Genomic DNA, 18,936 nt, shown 5'->3' with positions numbered 1-18,936 from the left:
TACATCTGCTATCCAAGTATGTAAGGAGAATCGATTTCCCTAATTTAGGAAACTTCAAAAAGCAAATAATATTTACATATATATATATATATATATATATATATATATATATATATATATATATATATATATATATATATATTACAATACAATGTGGGCATAAACTGGTCTCCTAACTGAGAGAAGTTATCCAGCTACAGCATTAAATACGTGATGCAAATCCGACATTAAAAATAATTTGTTTACGTCTTCTGTAGAGTGTCTTGTTCCAAATCAAATACTGGAAATATCCGGTCATAAGTACATTACGGTAAATATTGGAATTTTCGTATCAAGAAATCCGATTTGATATTAAAATCACAATAATGTAATGTTTAGTGAGATTTTAGGGTAAGCATGTACTCTAGGATTACTGTGTACCGTATCAAACAATGTGACATCAAACACATCGATCATTCTGTTTTGAATATGATTTTGTCCTTATAAAATGTAATATTTATTCGGATGGACGCTTGTTCTATAATTAATGGTTTGTTAAAAGGTACATTCAACTTTTACTAGTTCAACTTCAGTAAGCTCGCAAAAGCTGGATATTATTCAACTCGTTTCATAAATTCAGTAAAAAATCATTACCCATTTGAGATCCTCTATTTATCAAGCAAAATAACAAAATTAAAATTTTGAAACTTGCAACCATGGCAGCCGCATGTTAAATAGGATTCCTGGATACAGAAATTTACATATTTATTGTAATGTATTTGTGACCGGATATTTGCAGGATAATGACAATTTTATGTTTCACTTTAACTATAAAACTGCATCTTTGATAAGCTCCATTTTGATTTAGAATTCAGTAGATTTCGTTTTTAATTTTTACTAAATATGTATCAACGCTTTTTGTGTTTATGGAGTGTCTTATCTCAGTTTTGTCGCTGCCTTTGACAAAGACTCCGAGTCGAAAGTGCTCGGCTAGTGAGAAACTAGTTTTGCACTGTTCGTTGCCAGTTTATTGCATTGATCTTAATCAATCCCTGACACAAGAGATCCCTTGCTGTATATGCACTAGATATTCATTAATAATCAAATTTTTTTCAAACAAATTCCATCAGTGAAGACCCCACGTCGAAACATTAGTAACATATATTCAAGCCATGACTGGATGTCTGAGGTGTCCTGGTTATTTTGGACCAACTGTACATCATAAAATGAATTGTAGGGAATACCCCTTGTTGATTAAACCACCTTTTAAATAGGAGTATCAATAACACAATTTTACAACCTGGCCTCAATAATGGTCCTATTCAATATCTGATTTCATTTAAAACTATCTAGCCATTACAAGAAGCATTTGTTTTTTTCGAAAACGCACGTGTATATTACGACGGACATGTAGGACTTGAGAGCTGTATAGTTTATGTTTAGGACCAAATAAACCTGGATATTATATGTATCTATACATTTTAAAATCAGTCCGTCCAGACATCAAGGAGTAGTGCCAACAAATTTGTACTAACGGATGAAGAACGATGGGCAATCGCATGAGCTTTTCTGCTCCACAACCGTTCTATGTAATGAGCATGTTGGCATAGATTTGTACAATCAACAATCATCATAATTGAAACATAAAACCAATGCCTAGCTTTATGCCCGAGCCCCTAAGCTTTTATACAAAAGTTAATTGTTCTATATAAATCAAAACTTCGAAAAATCACACTTTAAAAGATACAAATTTAATTAGAACGTCGCTAATTATTATACGCCGTTGTGTATTGTAATAAATTTGGAGTATGCGCATTTGATTATAGCGCACCGTTTTAAGGGATTCTTAGATGTTTGTGATTACTTGTTTGGTTATCGGCACTCTGTCTTTGGAAATATTCCTTAGCCCCAAATAATTAGCCAATTACTAGGAGAAAACGTCAGGGAGTGAAGTGTTTGTGAGTTTCCATGATGTCATCGTTTACTTTTGATGAATTCAGGACAGAGCCGCATGAGTGTCCCTGTTGTACCATAGTTCCTATTAAAATCTAGTGGTGTACATTGGTGCCGTATTTATGATTGGAGAATGGTAAATTGCGCAATGGAATAAACAAGACGGGACTGTTACGCTATTGGCAGATACCACTTATGTCGCCATGGTGGCAAATGTGATGCAATTTAACAGGCGAAATGTGGCTCGAAACCATGATTTGGCTGGTCTAATGTGGCGTATTAAAAACAGTTCCCTGTGTTAGGGGAAGTACAGTTTTACGGAGTGAAATGCTGACGGTACGGACAGTTGATGAAGAGAAACTACGCAGATGTGCGGTTGATAGACAATCATAAAAGTGTGTGATCTGTGGTCTTATATTGATCAGAGTACAATAATTTATATAATGGACACACTGGGCGTTTTAATTTACAGCAGAATTTGTATTGAATTATTTGACGTTAGGGTAAACTTATGACTTCTAGCGGAATTGCGCGAGGGTTTTTCACCTCTTGGTCAAAGCAAATACCCCTGGTTTTTAACAGTATAATATACCCCTCGCATGAAAAGTTAGATATAAAAAACTGTATGAAAGCAGAATCATAGCTTTTATTGTACATACATACCAGTTGCATGAAATAACGCATGGTTTCTTTAGTAGCATGGCAACAATTAGAAAACTACATGAAAAACGTATACATATACAATATTTATGTTGAAAGCAGTGGCAGTAGTGAATGGGGCCACCATAGCTTCAATGGGAATTAGCATTACAGACCCCCCCCCCCCCGGGCCACTATAGCCTCAATGGAAATTTAACATGGAGAAAAATCGTGGGCCACTATAGCCTCAAGGGAATTTAACATGGGAAATAGTCTTGGGCTACTCTAGCCTCAAGGGGAATTAAACATGGGAAAAAGTCTTGGGCCACTATAGCCTCAAGGGGAATTGAACATGGGATTTTTTTTGATTTTTTTTAAAAAATTTTTTTGAAAAAAGGGGTAGGCAATTGAAAAGTCATTCTCTTTTCGAGAAATATGGGTGGCCCTGAAAAGGTCCTTTGGGTTTATGTTAATGTATCCATTGACATAAAGGGCATCTGTGGCATCTTCTTGTCCTCAAGCTGCGTCTTACTCGAGGGCCATAAATCAGTGTCCTCTTGAGGCAACGTTGTCTTTCTACATACACTCTTCGTATCCATAGACTGGTGTCTGACTTGTCGACAACGGTCCACTTGGACCGGACATACATGAGCATGTCCGTCCTAAACATCATGGAAGACACAAGGGTGGATGATTCGACTGTGGTCCACATCTTGAAGCGATGAGAACAGGTGAATCAATGCAGTGAACTGCGCTTTTTTATAGGTAGAGGAAGGATTGAAACGGATTGAGTTCATTCACCAATCCGAACACGCGTTACAAAATTCAGTCAGCCCGCATCCAATCCGAAGAGAGCAGTCTGTGACGTCACGTGGTCTATATAGATTCGCTAGCGCTTGTGTGCAGTCTATCTATGTGACAGTGATTCAACATGACGGAAACTCAGAAAACGATCCATTGGGGTGCATCAGCAGGGGAGACTGCCCAAGGGAACCCGGACTTACTTTCAGAAGAGGTGAATTGGGATTTTGTGGATTTTCTTACCTCGCAAGAATTTGTTCCGGAACCTTCGTTACCTTCTTCATTACCGCAAGTGGAGAATTTTAGACAGAGACAGAAAGAAGAATTGGAGAAATTTATACAACGACAAAAGGAAGTGGAACAAGCTTTTCTCCTACAGCAACAGCAGCAAGAAGAAGAGGTAAGAAAAAAAACAACATCAACAACAGCAAGAAGAAGTAGCAGCAAAGAAACAAGAGGGTGAAAATCAAACGGTCACGGTACTGTTGGACATTTTAGCGGAGTTAAGAAGTCTGAAACAAATGTATCAGACTTCTTTATTACGACCGAAGAGAATACGACCTTCCCGAGCTAAACACGTCAACCCTGTGACTAAGCCTACCGTACCACCCTTAGTGATTTCAACCCAATCATCATCAACATTACACAGTTCAGAAGTAGGCCTTGGCCGTGGCAAAGGCTTAAGGCAGTTAAAGTTGATTGTTTGAACTCACCCCTACACCAAAATAAAAAGGCCCTTTTCAGGGCCACCCACATTTCTCGAAAAGAAATACAATTTCAATTTGCCAATAACTCAAAAAAACAGCCCATTTTACCCCTATAGTACGTCTCTTTGTATGAGTGCGTGAGTGTAGCTTCTTATTTTAAAATCAAAACTCAAAGACACTTACCTTGTATAATTAATTTATTCTTTTATCCATTGTTACAATCCAATTCACAATTCACAACAGAACACTTTAATTAAAAGTTCATTGACTTCTTCTGTTTCCTTGTTTATTCTCTCTGTTTTTTGAATTTCTTCACCGTCACACTCTTTTCCTCTTCTTCTTCCTCCTCGCTTTCTTCCCTTCTTCTTTTCTTCTCCTGTTTCTTTTTCTTCACCTGTCTGCTTTCTTCCTCTGAAGAATCCCTCTCTTCCTCTGAAGAACCCCTCTCTTCTTCTGAAGAATTCCTCTTTTCTTCTGACTCCTCTTTTTTCTTTTTTGGGCAATCTGGAGACCAATGTCCTTTTTCTTGACAATAATAACAGGTATCTTTACTTTTGTCTTTTTTAGTCCCTGTTAGTTTTCTTTTTGACGGTCTGGACACTCTGAAGACCAATGCCCTTTCTTCTGACAGATATAGCAAGTATCTTGACTTTTATCTCGAAAGGATGGAGAGCAGTCCGTGGGCTGGTCTGAAGAGAATTTTCTAATGACCCCTCGCAAAGCTCTGACGAAACATCCGATTTGGCTAGTCTCTTCCATCGTTGTGCTCAGCTTGAGAGTGAAATGAATAATGAAAGGACAAGACACACACCCTTTTATATACGCTGGTCTGCCATGACTATAAATTAGTCTATGGTGTTTACACTTGAGTCATTTGACGTTTTGCACTCAAGATGAAACGATCATATTCATTCGAGGAGAAAGATGAAGAAGAAAATAAGAGGCAGAAACGTGATCTATCGCCTCGTACCAGGGCTGAAATCTTGGCACAAATTCATGCCAGTGATTTTGAAGAGGACATGAGTGAACCAGAATCCGAACCCTCTAAACCAAGTTCACCACCCTTAGTCAACCCTGAAAAAATACTATTCCATTCGAGAGACCGAAAAGCGCTCCTCTAGAAAATTTAGAACCACGGCTTACAAATACACGGTGAAGTTTAAAGATTTCAAGGATGAAGTACCGTTAGAGAAAGCAGAAGTGTCCATCACTGGGGTGTGGGATTCTTTGCTCACCGCACTCAAGCGACAATGTCAACCCAAAGAAGACGATCGGTTGAGACTTTCCATACAACACGACGGTTTGAAATCCCCTGTTTGGATCGAGTTTAACACCCCTGCAGAATTGACCGCTTCCAAAGTCATGGACAAGATTCAACACGTGCAACAATCTAATGACCAGTTTGACATCACCGATGGAAAAGCCACACTGGACATGACCCACGTCTCTCCTCCTCAAGGGACCGGACGCAAAAAGATGTTATTGGTGAACGAGCTTCGCAGCATTAAGCGTAGCCTTGTCCAAATTCACAATCCTCAAGACCAGATGTGTTTAGCACGAGCCATCGTGGTGGGACGAACCTATGCCAACAAGAACGACACGGAAGAATGGAAAAGAGCCTTTAAAACTATTCGACAATCGGACCGAGCCAAACAACGAAACGAAGCAGAACTCCTGTTACAACAAGCTGGCCTGTCCAAAGACACACCCTGTGGCATTCCTGAAATGCAAAAATTGCAAGATGTCCTAGCTCCACGCTACACCTTGAAAGTGCACCCTCAAGAAGTGCGTGGGCCTCTGTTGTTTCGAGGCCAAGATTTTAAGGACGGAAAATAAATTCAGGTTTATTATCACGATGACCATTTCGATACCATTACCACTATCACTGGATTCCTGGGATACAGATATTACTGTGAGAAATGTGATTATGGTTATAACAATCGAGAGCAACACAAACATTGTGGAATGAAATGCCCAGGATGTTTGGCCTCTCCACCCTGTCTGAGCAAAGGACCAGTGCCGAAACGTGCAACCAAGACCAACCTTGTCAGCACACCCAGGAAGAACGTGCCTTGACGGGAACCTGGGTCAGCGTAGAATTGTTCAAAGCTCTGGACATGGGATACCAACTGTTAGAAGTGTACGAAATTTGCCACTTTCCCAAGACACAACAATACCACAAGGGTGACCCCAGTCAGAAAGGCATTTTCGCCGACTACGTGGATGCCTTTTTGAAACTGAAAAAAGAAGCCAGCGGCTATCCGTCCTGGTGTCACACTCCCGAAGACCAAATACAATTCAAAGAGAAATACTATGAACAAGAAGGCATCTCTTTAGACCACCTCGAGAAAAACGAAGGCAGGCGATCATTTGCCAAAGTGATGTTAAATTGCTTGTGGGGTAAAATGGCACAACGACCGTGTTTACCCAAGACGGAATATTTGACAGAACCTTCCCGCTACTTCCAGATGATTCACGACAAAACCAAATACATGAAACACGTGGACGTCGTTCGAGAGAATTTGATCTTGGTCAATTACGAAGAAGATCTGGACTTTGTACAAGACGACCCTTTTGGAAATGTCATCATTGCGGCTTACGTGACAGCCCATGCTCGCTTAAAATTGTACGAAGCTTTAGAACTGTTAGGAGAACGCGTCCTGTACTTTGACACGGACAGTTGCATTTACATCCATCACCCGAGTCAACAGCACCCTAACATCGAAGTAGACCGTTTAGGAGCCTGGACAGACGAACATCCCGACGACAAGATTCTAAGTTTCGTCAGTGGCGGTCCCAAAAATTATGGCTACGAATACCGGGACCCACAAGGAGAAGTGCACACGACGTGCAAAGTGAAAGGACTGACTCTGAATTATCGTACCAGTCGTGTGGTCAACTTTGGGGTATTGAAAGAAGCCTTGCAATCGGGAGAGGATGGAAACTTTAAAGTGACCACCTATCAACCGAACAAGATTGTACGTTTACCCACTCACCACATCGTCAGTCGGCCCTTGGAAAAAGTCTATCAAATCGTGTACCAGAAGCGAGTGCGATTACCCAACCACTTTACATTGCCGTATGGAAACGTTGGTATAAAACATTGGTTGTAAGAGGATAGCCACATACCAGAAGGATGACTTCGCCACAGCAAGAATCGAGTGAGAAACCCGATGAGAACTCCAAGTTCAAACCCTACCATTTTCCAGTCTTCTTACCTGACTATTGTGATTGTGCCCGTCGATTGGACACGTTTCAGAAATGGCCTACGGATAAGGAAGGATTGCCTTCTTCGCATGTTTAGCTAGAACAGGATTTCTCTACTTGGGACCTGAGTCAGGATTGGGATACGAGGTACAGTGTTTCGCTTGCGGAGTGAAGTTACGAATGGATCTATGTATCTATAAAGATTCAGCTATTCTGGAACATACTCGATGGTCTCCGCACTGCCTTTACCTTTCTATGGCCTTTCCACCCATGACATTACGGTACAATGTTGACGGTACCTTAGAGACGATACCTTCCAAAACAAGACATAAAGAACAAAAAAAGAACGATGTACAAGCTGGAGACTGCATTGCGACTAGTATAAAAAGGGGCTATGGTCAAGATCGATAGTTCATTGGGACTAAAAAAGACCGAGCGAACAAGATGAATACTTTCAGAGAAACACAGAGCAAGTTGTTTAGAAAGGCACAATTCAAGTGTGAGGCTTCTGAAGTGGAATGCGATTGTGAGCCTTGCGATGGGTACGATGCTGTACGTTGTGACCTTAGCGATTCCGTAAAGCATCATGGGAACTTTAGTGTCACTACCCTTATCATGGAAACGGATGCTGTGCGTGTCCAACCTGAGGGATGCGAAAGCGATGCCGCTCGTCCTCTTGGACATTTTACTGGGTTTCGTTTTAAAAGGGAATGTTCACCTTCACGTCTACCCCCCTTACGGATGTCATCCAGCCCTGAGCAAACTCCTGCCCATGTCACTCAACCCTCATCGAAACGAACCTGTGAAAGACGAATATTCGTTTCCTGTGCGTTTGTCGGAATACTGCAACTTTGAAAATCGTCTTCAATCGTTCAAAGGAAAATGGCCTAAGTATCTGGGAGGACCGACCCTTGAAGAATTAGCCAGAGCCGGATTTTTCTACTTGGGCGAAGGAGATAAAGTCAAGTGCTTCAGTTGCGGTGTGTCACTTCACCACTGGGAACCGCAAGATTCGGCCGACGTAGAACATGCTCGATGGTCACCGAATTGTCATTACTTACCCTTAGTGGGACCGAGACATTGAAGTAACTTACCATAAACTGTTCATGGATACTTTACAAGAGAACATTCGTGCTTTGCCTGTGGAGTTGAGAGAACGCATTTACCGAGAGCTGGTCAAAATACAAGTGAAACGTAAAGAACAATTGCATCCGTTACGTCACCGGTGTTTGAACCACTGGTACCTGAAGGCTATACAAGGATTGATTCAATTGAAAGTGTTCCATTGGACAGACATTGATCAACGATCCCCTAGTTTTAAAAAGGATTGGTTTGTTATTGACGATTCTATCTACTACATAATTGTAAACTTACTGCATCTAATTCCAGAGGAAGAGTTAACGAATTACCAACATCTTGAGCAAAATGTCAACTTGGTGAAAGAGGAAACTTCTGAACGAATTGTAATGTGTAGATTAGTGACTAAACGATTTAAATTCGACACTGAAGTAAAACCATGTTTGTGCAAAGAGTACATTTCTTGTGTCAGACCAAAGAGGATTTAGTATGACCTATTCATGGATACTTTGCTAGAGAACATTCGTGCTTTGCCTGTGGAGTTGAGAGAACGCATTTACCGAGAACTGATCAAAATACAAGTGAAACGCAAACGCAAAGTTATTCAACCGTTTTTAAATTATGCTCTGTTCCAAAGTACAAGAAGACTGATTATGAGTGGATATTACATTAGGCACAAAGTTAAACGAGGCTATTGGCCACCACCCAACGATTCCAAAAACAGTGTATATACATATGGATACTTTACAAGAGAACATTTTGGGCTTGCCTGAGGAGTTGAGAGAAAGGATTTACCGAGAGCTGGTGAAAATACAAGTCAAACGTAAAGAACAATTGCATCCGTTACGTCATCAGATCTTTAACCACTGGTACCTGAATGGTATAAGAGGACTGATTCGTCAGAAATTGTTTCAGTGGTCAGACATTGTTGAACACTTTCAGTTTGTGAATGATGATGAACTAGACGTTCGTAATTTTGGTTACTTCGAGATTCACTTATTGCAACGTATTGAGGAAGACGAGTTAAAGGATTACCAACATTTGTTACATGGAATCTGCTTAGAAAAAGACGAAACATCTAGACAAACTCTGACGTTTCAGTTACAGTATGTAACATTTAAATTCCCTACTGGAGAACGAACATGTTTAGTTAGAAATTACCTTTATTGCTTCCGAAAAAAAGACACTATAAAATCAAGTTGCCATGCCACGGATTATGTCACATGTTATTGAACAGATTCCGTGGAAGGAACTCAATGACCATATTCAAACCGTGGATCATTACCATCGATTATTACAAGAACTGTATCCATTCAATTTGGGACGACAAGTGGTGTGTGTCTTAGTGACTTGTTTTCTGGGATTTCGTTTACCAGCCGATTCCTTGTGGACTCTTTACGATCAGTACTTACCACCTCAATGGCCTTAAATGGTCACGAAAAACTCCTTTTGCTCAAAGCCTTGCGTTTTCATCTGGATACTTCTCGACCTCAACAGGAAAAAAAGATTCGTCAAGTTTTAGCTACCCAAGACGTGTATGACGATGTGTGTGTAGCTTGTGACTTACATCCCCATTGGACAGATGTCCGTGCCTGGAAAGAATGGGATTTTGAGGCTTGGACCCAAGAAGTGGCCCAGTATGCACGAGAGTTGTTCAAGGAAAAAAGTTACTTTTCAACCCGTGTTAGTGACGGTGCCTGAAGAACCCGTCACCCAGGACGGGACTGTCGTGGACAGGCCTGAAAGACCCTTTCGGGAGGACACTTGTGTGACCTTACCCCCTACTATAGAACTGGTTAGAACATTACCCAAAACATGTTGTTGTACAGACACTTGTGTTTATTCCACGTTAATGGTTATCATGTGCCTTTCATCCTTGTACTTAAGCCTTTGGCTTTTATGTATTTTTGTCTTTCGTATTCATGTTTGAAACATTCAATAAACGTGCTCTGAAAAAAGTATATAAACTCTTGTCTTGTTTGTTTTCGTGTCACAAGTGACATTCCTCACACTATGGCTACCTCTGCTGTCTCTGCTCCCTCTTCCTCTACTGTCAAAGTCATCGACGAAGACTTAGATCGTGCCAGTTGGGAGGCTTTGTATCTTCGCCATCCCTTTAACATGCTCATTGCCGGACCTAGCGGTTCAGGCAAAACCGAATTCGTCAAACGTTTGATCGAACATAAACATCATTTGATCGACCCCCTCAGCGGATCGTGTGGTGTTACAAAGAGTGGCAATCGGCGTACAGCCTCTTGGGAGAAAGTCAAGGCGATTCCATCGTGTTTGTGGAAGGCATTCCTAAAGAAGACGACGGCATCGTCTCTGACTCCCGTCAAACCCATTTGGTCATTTTCGACGACATGTTAGGAGAAGACGAAGAAGAAATTAAACTGTGGTTCACGCGCAAAGGGAATCACCGTAATGCCAGTGTCGTTTACATCACCCAAAATTTGTTTCAACAAAGTAAAGCCCATCGCACCATCAGTCTCAATGCGCATTACGTGGTCTTGTTTAAAAGCCCTCGAGATAAATCGCAAGTGCAAGTCTTAGCCAAACAGTTAGGAACGCCTTGACTGACTCAGGCATACGACGATGCCACTCAAACGCCACACGCCTATTTACTCGTCGATTTGAAACCTACGACTCCCGAGGATTTGCGATTTCGTACCCACTTGTTTCACCACTGGTGCCAAGACGGAGGGCCTGTCCTGTACACGTCTCCGTCCTCGACTTAATTTCACTCCACATAAAAAAATCTATAAAAACCTCAGACCCTTTTTCATCTGTCTCACACAACGTCAACATGACGTCCCTTCAGTCGCATCTTCCCGTCAAATTGATTCGTGCCTTGTATGGCATCAGTCGAGAAAAAAATCCACAAATACGAGCTCGTGTCTTAGAAGCTAGTCTCAAAGAAGTCTTACGATGGTTCACGGTGACGGCACGTCAAATACTCCAAGGAATCATTCAGATTCCTCATCAAACCAAACGCTTTTTCGATCGAAACAAAGTCGCTTTGGTCCAACTGGCCGTTCCCCGCATCGACACTCAAACCAAAAAACAAATCATTTTGAAACCTGGAGGGAGCGGTACTCTAGGAGGGGTCATTATTCGCTCACTCTTAAGATGGGATCCTAATGCCCCCAAAGTTATACCCAAGACAAAAGTCCAACGAAGCTCCAAGAAGAAAAAGAAAAAGACCAGGTCCCCAAGGAGAACTTCTCCAGTGGCGGGACCCTCCTCTGACCAGACACCACCCCGGAAAAAGAAAAGAAACCCCCAGAAAAAGAGACAGAGAAAAAGTCCCCAGAAAAAGAAAAGCCCACAGAAGAAAACTAGTCGCAAGAGAGGCACTTCTTCTTCGGCCAGGACGCAACCTTACACTCGCAAACCACGACCTGCCACGGCGGTGACTACGTCTCCGGCAGCCTCACGTTCATCCACTTCTCCGTTGATGACACCAAGAACTGAAGAATACTTGGAGATGTTGATTACACCAAGAACTTCTCCGTTGACGACCCCAAAAAGAACTTCCCCAGTGGCAGGACCCTCCAATTTAGTGGCAGTGGCTGATGCTCACAAAGTACCTTCTCCCAAAATCAAAGTCAAAGAAAGATCGGGCATGTTACAAAGTTTACTGGATTTGTCCAAGCAAGAACTGACTCGATTTAGTCCGTTACGTACCCCTGCATGACGTGTCATGCCTGTCCTCAAACTGATATGACGTAAAGACAATCAGTGGCGACTCGTTCCAGTATAAAAAAGGTGTGTGACCAAGTAGGGTATCAGTGTTTTTTGGTGCTCCTGAAGACTCAAAGATGTCACCCTCCAGAAAACCCCAAGGAAAGAAAAGGAAAGGACCACCACCACGTTTAGTCAAACATGGGGACATGTTATCTGTCCTGTCCAAGGCTTCTCCACCTCTACGAGAAAAACTCATTCAATCGGCCTCCAAAGAGGTCATTGATACCGTGTGCGAATGTTGTTTGAACGTTTTGAAAGGCACGATCCCTTTGTCCAAACACCAGAAACAATGCTTAGGCAAACATCGTCACGTTCTTCGCAAAATGGTTCAAAAGAAAATTCCCATTCGTCAAAAAAAGAAGATGTTGGTCCAACGTGGAGGTATTTTACCTCTCTTGTTAGGCCCCATACTGAAAGGAGTCTTGGGAACCATGTTGGGAGGACTGGTGGGAGCAAGATAAAAAGGCCTCGGAAGTCCCAAGATCTCAGAATCGACCCCTGACAACCCCATGGAAGGACGAAAACTGGCTTTAGTGCCTTACAAACTATGGATGGAATACCATCGTTGGCAAGAACAACGAACCCCGCATTTACCTCCCAATCCCAATTTGAGCGAGATGTCCCAGTTACAACACGAATTGCAGTCCTTGATGGATCGCCAAGATTTGTCCGAAACAGAAAAATCGCAAAAGTACGGTCAACTCTTGCAACGACTGCAACTCTTTCACCAGAAAGCTTTAGACGAAACAGCTCTACCCACTCTGAAAGATTTTAAGACCTTGATGAAAAGTCCAGCACCATCACCAGTACCAGTACAATACCAGTACCACCACTACCCGTGACCAAGACAGAAAAAGGAGAAGAAGAAGAAGAAGGGTTTCAAACTCCACCAGAAAAAGTACGCAAGTTAACAACACCACCTACCTCCAGAATTGGATGGAATACAAAGATGATGGCCACCCCTTCTTCATCACAAGAGAAAAAGAAAGTGAAGACAGAAGTGAAGACACAAGTGAAACAAGAACCGATATCCCCCGCTCAGACATCCTCCTCTTCAACACCTATTGCCGGTCGCACACGCAAAGCATTGCAATCCAAGAAAATACCCCAAGAGAAAAAGAGTAGCATCCTCCAAGAGTGGGTGCCTTATTAACACACCAACCAACACAAAAAAAATGGAAAAAGTCTTAGCCAGCATTTACTACGATCCCTCCCATCCTGCAGGTTACGCAGGAGTTCAAAAATTGTATCGTGCTGCCAAAACTCGACTGAAAAGTCTCAAATTACCTCAAGTGCAACGATGATTACAAGAACAAGCTACCTACACTTTACACAAACCCATTCGACGCAAGTTTTCCAGAAGTCGCACCCGAGTGGAAGGCATCGATCATCAATGGCAAGCCGATTTAGCCGATGTCTCTCATTTGGCCAGCTACAATCGTGGCTACAAATATTTGTTTTGTGTCATCGACGTCTTTTCCAAATTTGCCTGGGTCGTACCCTTGACTTCCAAATCCAGCAGCGAGTTAGTGCGAGCCCTGCAACGGGTGTTGAAAGAAAGCGGTCGTCACCCTCTTCGATGGCAAACGGACAAAGGCACCGAATTTCTGAACCAAGCTTTCCAAAAAGAATTAAAGAAACGTGACATTCATTTTTTTACCACCGAGAATCCCGAAACCAAAGCCAGCATCGTGGAGCGTTTTCAACGCACTTTGAAAGAACGCATGTGGAAATATTTTACGCATCACCACACTCTGAAGTACATCGACATCTTACCGCATCTGGTGCAAGCGTACAACCAATCTTACCATCGAAGCATCGGACGTGCCCCGCAAGACGTGACTCCCGAGAACGAAGTACTGGTGTTTGAGCGCCTGTTTGGTACGTCCCCAACGAGGGCTGTCCCCAAGAAAAGTGGAATGTTGGCCGTAGGAGATTGGGTGCGCATTGGCAAAACCAAACGCACTTTCGACAAAGGTTACTTACCTAACTGGACGACCGAATTGTTTCGCGTCACTGGACGAGTGCATGGCCGTCATCCTGCCGTCTATAAATTGGAAGACATGAACGGAGAAGTGCTCAAAGGAACGTTTTATTTGCCCGAGTTACAACGTGTCACCAAAAAAGAAGACGACGTGTACGACATCGAAAGCATTCTCGAACGCAGAACCCGTAAAGTAGGCAAACGACGTGTCAAAGAAGTCAAAGTACGTTGGAAAGGATATCCACCCAGTTTTGATTCTTGGATCGACGCTTCGCAAGTCATCGACTATAAAAAGAAGTGACCATCATGCCCTTTCACACAGACGCAGCTACGTCGACCACTCCTACTTCACCCAGTTCTTCTGTGCAAGATTTACAAAAACAACCCTTGTGGGTGTGGTGCGGAGAACGTGTGCCTAAAACGCAAATCGTCTTTTTCTGCCAGATCTTCGTGGTGTATTGTGTCATCGGGGCAGCCATTGCCAATTTGAGTTTGCAACAAGGAGACAAACAATTGTGGACCATTTTATTGAGCAGTTGCATCGGTTACCTGCTTCCTAATCCCTCCCTGAAATTCTCCTCGAACGGGAACCACGGGAACCTTGTGTCCAGTGCCAGTGTCAGTCACCACTCCAACAACAACCACAATCAGAACCCCATTTTGGGCGGAGACACGCCTCTGACGTCCACTAACCCCTGGGACAGCCACAAAACTCTGGAATTATGAGTCACCAAAACCAATTTTACTTAACCTTACCCAGTGACAGTTCCATGCAGGTATTTCCCAACAACACGTTGTGCTGTTACACGGCCAAGTTACCTCAGGCCATCCCCTTAGATCACGAAGCCCATTGGGAAGTGGCTTTAGTGGAAATCATTCACCCGACCCAAGTCCTCAATGTCCTTCGCAATCAAAATTGTTTTAATGTGGAAGTTTATGACGAGCAAGTGCAACAGTGGTTGGATACCCATAGCAAATATGACAAGAAAACCCCTGGCACAAAAAATCAAAAGTACACCACCTATCACTTGTTCATTCCTCCAGGCTATTATTTTAGTGGTCAACATTTGGTCAACACCATAGCCAACAGGTTTAATGGCGTGTTTCAGAAAGCTTTGGAGAGTGTCAACAAAAGTGTCACCCTGGAATACCACAAAACAGCTCGTGGCTTCCTGATAAAATTTCCTGAGGGGGGTAAAATCATGTCTTTCTTTTTTTGTCCTGAATTGTTTGACATGTTGGGCGGAGACATGAACATGAGAATGACCATAATGAACAAAAGCGAATTACCCATCATTTATGACAACGAGACTTTTAGCAAGTTATTTCGTACCCCAGTGGAACTGAATCAAGGACTGAATTTGATGTTCGTGTATTCCGATGTGGTGGAGTACAACGTGGTGGGACACACCTCCGTGCCGTTACTGCGTGTCATTCCTTTCAAAGTGGATTCTGCCACGAACGCTGACGAGGAAGGTGGAAACACTTACCACGTCCACCGCGAATTTGTCCATCCTCACTATTTGCCCGTCAGCAAGTCGTATTTGGACACGGTCAACATTACTATGAAAGGAGATTTGGGACAAAATATTCCATTCACCAAAGGAAAAGTCACGGTGAAACTTCATTTTCGAAAACGGTTGTCTCACGACTCGTAAGTCATGTATCCAGTGTACCGAGGGGTTGCACGACAGCGAGGACACGGTTTAGGAGATATGTTAAAATCGGCCTTTCGTTCGGTGGCCCCGGTGTTAAAACCGATGGTGACACGCGGATTGCACGCCTTGAAAGATGCAGCACTGACGCAAGGCACAGAATTTCTCCAAAATGTCATCATCGACAAACAAAACCCTAAAGAAGCCTTCATGAGGGCAGGCAAAAATGTCTTGCTACAAACGGGCAAAGACATTTTAGGCCGACGAGACACACCTATAAATGCCCTGCACGCTACCGAGTCAGGGATTCAGCAAGGACAAGGCAGAAAGAGACGACGAAGAAAACACCCTTTCACCAGACTTCAAGCTAGAAAGGCCAAGAAAAGAAGAACCGTTCGAGACTTAGACGTTTTCGATTATTGAGACACAGAAAAAATGATGCACCGAGAGTCTTGTGCTCGTTCCAAGACGGAACTGGATCTGTTTGCCTTGCCCCCACCATGATGACGATGCAAGAATCCCAATGGGTGGAATTTCACCCGGTCTCCTAATTGACCGATTCCGCTCCCATCGAGTTTGAAATCAAAGGACAGCCCGAAGATTACATCGATCTGAATAGCAGTTACCTGTATTTGAAAGTGAATGTGATCAAAACGGACAACAGCAATCCAGGAGGCGATGCTAGAGTAGCTCCCGTCAACAATTTCATGCATTCCTTGTTCAGCGAAGTGGACTTGTACTTGAATAATAAACTGGTCAGTAGCAGAATGGATACTTACCCATATCGTGCCTACTTGGAAAATCTCTTGACGTACGGAAAAGAAGCCAAGAATACTCATCTGGATGCTTGCGTGGTATGGAAACCTGACACGGCAGGTGTAGGCACGTTTAGCGACACAGCCCCGCCAGAAGATGACAATCTTCACAATGTGGGGTTTAACGACCGTCGTAAGAAAATTCTGCAAGGGCGAAGTTTAGAACTAATGGATCGTTTGCATTTGGACATGTGGTTACAAGAAAAGTATTTGCTGAACGGGGTGGATGTCCGCCTGAGACTGAATCGTAGCAGTGCCGCTTTCCATTTGATGGCCCATGCCAATGAATACAAAACTATCATTCAAGAAGCCCGACTTTACGTGCGTCGTGTGGAAGTATTACCTAAAGTGGGAAACGACGTCAGTCAGACGTTAAGCAGAACGACCGCCAAGTATCCGATCCGACGAGTGGAAGTGAAAACGTTCACTATTCCCACTGGACAGCGATCCATGATCGAAGATCATCTGTTCCAAGGACAGTTACCCAAGCGTTTGATCGTTGGTATCGTCAGGAATTCATCTTTCAATGGAGTTCACAACGAAAATCCTTTTGAGTTTCAACATTACAATGTGTCCAAGATCGAAGTCAGTCGCGATGGCAAGACCTTGTGTACCCGACCTTTCGAACCTAGCTTTGGTACCGCGAAGAATTATTTGAGATCGTATTTGTCCCTGTACGAAGCCACCGGACAGTTAGGAACCAACACCAGTCACGGCATTACGTACGAAGATTACGCAGGAGGCTATGCTTTGTGGGCTTTCGATTTCACTCCAGACCAGGGCAGCGACGAGGGACATTTCCACCCTATAAAATCCGGCCAGATTCGTGTGGAAATTCAGTTTGCTGGTGCTCTACCAGAGACGGTGAACGTCCTCCTGTATGCAGAATTCGACAATACGATAGAAATCAACAGTTTGAGAGAAGTCATTCTAGACTATTAGAAGCTATGGAAGACTGTTATCCCTCTTTACCTAGTGGAGAAACTTTGGAGATGAAATGTGAGGAAACTGTGGAAGAAGAAGAAGTGATCATGATGAAGTCGAGATGGGCAGAACAAGAAGCCCATTTAGTCTGCTGTTTTGCCAAACACTTGGTCGAAAAAATGACGGAATTGATCAAGAAAAATTGCTATGGATGTCAAAACGATCATCCCAGTCAAATTCAACACGATAAATGCCTGATGTTGAGTCAAGAAGAAAAATTGGACGAGTATCTGGACGAAGCTTGGAGTCTCATCTCGGACGAAGACGTGTTGCATCAGTGGTATAAAGACTTGCGTGAACATTCTTGTCCACCATTAACCACTCAAGAGATCCATCGTATCGAAGCTCTCCTGAATCAGAATGAGGAGACGAAACGAAGAAACGGTTATTTGTCAGACATTTTCAAGCAAAAAGTCAGGATCGAATTGACGACTTATTATTACCTGTGAAGAAGAAAAAACCACACAAAACATGGATACCTGGGAACTTTATTACCTTTTGAACCACAGTTCGTATACGGCTTCTTGAAAAAACCTCAAGACCATCAAGCTTACGTAATCAACACGGACGGCAGTCATCTCCCAGGAACCCACTGGGTAGCCGTTTACTTTCCTCAAGAAGGATGTGTGGAATATTTCGATTCGTACGGATTGCCCCCTTTGGAAGACGATATCATTGACTTTATGAGAAGAAATGCTCAAACCACCCGATTCAATAATGTGAAATTACAAGGCACAGATTCCTTGGTGTGTGGACAATATTGCGTGTATTTTCTGCATCATCGGAGCCTGGGCTATTCCTTAGAACATTTAGTGACTCATTTTGATCCTCGTTCTTCTTCAAGAAACGATGTGAAAGTAGATCGATGGTTTTGTGACCTTTATGCTTATCTTTTGTCTCAAGCTAGGAAACGTAGTGTCCATCAATGGCCTAATGACTTCCAACAGTGGAAATCACAATTTCATTCACAACGTTGTCAGCCCTGTTTAAGGTAGACTATAAATTGAAAAAAATGTTTGTGATTTGAAAAAATTGTTTGATGTTATAATGTTGGATTATTGTTTAAAATTTTTTAGAGTTGTTGTTTAGTGTTAAGTGATTATTGAATAAAAAATGTTGTGTTTTGAAAAAAATGCCTTTGTCTTTTGTTTGGCTATAAGAATGTTTGATTGATGCTCTTTAATTTCTTACTATCCCTCTCATGACACTCATTGAACGTTGCGACTCGAAAACCGTGTGGGGGATGTTTTCCTTCACGTCCGCGCTTTGACTTTAAGAACCGGGGTTGTTTCCAGTCTAACCATCCATTGTTGACTCATCCTCCTACGAAGATGTGCTCCAAACTAGCTAAGCTCAACGAAGCCTACGTGAATTTGCATAGGGTCAGA

This window comes from Sinohyriopsis cumingii, chromosome 18 (genome assembly GCF_028554795.1).
Source record: "Sinohyriopsis cumingii isolate HCF-2022 chromosome 18, ASM2855479v2, whole genome shotgun sequence".
Lineage (NCBI taxonomy): Eukaryota > Metazoa > Mollusca > Bivalvia > Unionida > Unionidae > Sinohyriopsis > Sinohyriopsis cumingii.
Note: the sequence above shows the minus strand (reverse complement) of the source record.